A 2500-nucleotide genomic window follows, 5' to 3' on the forward strand; every position below is an offset into this window, starting at 1 on the left:
GGAGCTCCATCCACCCACGTCTAGGTGAAGTCAGAGGGGGCCGGCAGAGCATCGCAGGCTCTATGCATAACTCCCTTTACCATTTCTGGCAAAGGTTCACAACTCCCTTTACCATTTCTGGCAAAGGTTCACAACTCCCTTTACCATTTCTGGCAAAGGTTCACAATATCCCACACACCAGAGTACAAGAAGGCAGTTTCAACAATAAGCAGCATATAACGGAAGCACACGCGGAACAACCAAACGTACATGTGCCTTTTCAAAACAATGATGCAAGGAACAAATCTCTCACAAAAGTATTCAGTTTTGGAATGAAATGAAGGCAAGAGTATACAGGGATTCAAAGCATTCATACTGAGCTCAATTCAAAATAGGAAGGTTAGATGAATTCAATATCCAAAGGAATGAAACTGGAATAGGCACATATCGAAAGCAAATGCGGAACAATAGGGTATACATGTGCCTATATGAGTCAATACGATATAGCATAAACGTTACACAACAGTTTTCAAGAATGCAATAATTTTAAGGACAAGAGCATACAAGAATTCAAAGCAGTAATATAAAGCTCAATTGAATGAGAAAGCTAAAGGATATCAATTTCCAAAGGAATGAAACCAGAATATGAGAAATCGACCAAAGCTCGATTTCTGGCAGAATACAGAAGGCACATTGAACAAATGATTCAAACTATCAATCGTGCTCCAATTTACTCAGAAATAATCATTGGATTATACTTTCAGATAAGACAGGCTTCATATGAATTAAACTGTCCAACAGAGAGAGTTACAAATGATTTGGTAAGCAAGTGTCGTAGAACAAAATCTCTGTTGGTAGAATTCATAATGTCAGATTCAACAGATAACTGGGCAGGTGTTTGGATTCCAAATCTTTCAATCCATATATCAAAGAAAGGTCTACGAGTCTAGTTTCCAATGAAATCAGTTTTGAACAAATCAGAGTTTCCACAAAGACTTATAGGCAGCTCGGTATCAAAAGGTCAGAATCTCAGAAGTTGCACAGATTCGAATCGTTACGTCTAAACAGGAGATATAACAAATGCAAGGCTAGAATGATTCAAAGTTCCACATATTCAAAGCAAATGTGGAGATAAAATTGGCAGTGAGAAAAGATCAGGAAACTTGCAATAAGACATATCAAAGCAATTATAGGAGAAACGAACAGGGAACTTGCAATAGAAAGGATCGAAACAAGTGGGAAACTTGCCTTTCAAATATTTTGATCTGAATATCCAAGGAAGGTGCCAATCCAATCTTTCTACTTTTCCTCCGTGTCCTCTCTCTGTTTCGTTTTGTGCTCCAGTTTTCTTCCTTTCTTCGTAACTACATCACGTGTCGAACATCGAGGCACAGTCACCTGCTCTCTCTTACTCTCATTCCTTCTTTTTCTTTCCCAAACGCAGCTGCCACAACCGCCGCAACTGCTGCTGCCACAATCGCAGCCCCTTTTTCCCCCTTTCCTTTCTTTTCTTTCCCAGCTGCAACTGCCGCAGTCGCAGTCGCAACCATGGCCGCAGCCACCTCAACCGCAGCCTTTTCTTTCTCCCCTGCTCTATTTCCTCTCCTTCTCTTCCAGCTGCAGCTGCCACTGCCACAGCTGCAGCTGCCACTGCCACAGCTGCCTCTCCTTCTCCTCTTCCTCTCTTCTTCCCTTTTACTTTCTCTTCTTCTTCCTTTCCTTCTCTTCTTTCCCAGCTGCACTGCTGCAGTCACAGCCTCAGCCATGGCCACAGCCTCTTCTTCCTCCCCTGCTCATCTTCCTCTCCTTCTTCTCTTCCAACTGCAGCTGCCATCGCCGCAGCCGCAGCCCCTTCTTTCCCTTCTCTTCTTCCTCTCCTTCCCTTCTCTTCCTTCCTCTTACTCTTTCCCAAAAGCAGCTACTGCAGCTACTGCAGCCACCACCGCTGCCGCAGCTACCGCAGCCAACGTCGCAGCCGCAGCCGGAGTCGCAGCCACGGCCGCAGCCACCACACTCGCAGCCTCTTCTTCCTCCCCTGCTCATCTTCCTCTCCTTCTTCTCTTCCAACTGCAGCTGCCATCGCCGCAGCCGTAGCCCCTTCTCTTCTTCCTCTCCTTCCCTTCTTCCTTTCTCTTCTTCTTCCTTTCCTTCTCTTCTTTCCCAGCTGCATGCTGCAGTCGCAGCCTCAGCCACGGCCACAGCCTTTTCTTCCTCCCCTGCTCATCTTCCTCTCCTTCTTCTCTTCCAACTGCAGCTGCCATCGCCGCAGCCGCAGCCCCTTCTCTTCTTCCTCTCCTTCCCTTCTTCCTTTCTCTTCTTCTTTCCCTGCCACAGCTGCAGCTGCCACAACCGCAGCCGCAGCTACTTTCTTCCCTTCTCCTCTTCCTTTTCCTTCCTTTCTTCTTCTTCTCTTCTTCTCCTTCCTCCCCTTCTTCTCCCCGACGTCACCCACACCCTCTCCTCTGTTTCGTCTGCAGGAAACAGAGGTATCACAACCTCTTCCCCTGCTTCCTCTTCCTCT

Source organism: Musa acuminata, unplaced genomic scaffold (assembly GCF_036884655.1).
Source record: "Musa acuminata AAA Group cultivar baxijiao unplaced genomic scaffold, Cavendish_Baxijiao_AAA HiC_scaffold_1136, whole genome shotgun sequence".
NCBI classification, from domain to species: Eukaryota; Viridiplantae; Streptophyta; class Magnoliopsida; order Zingiberales; family Musaceae; genus Musa; species Musa acuminata.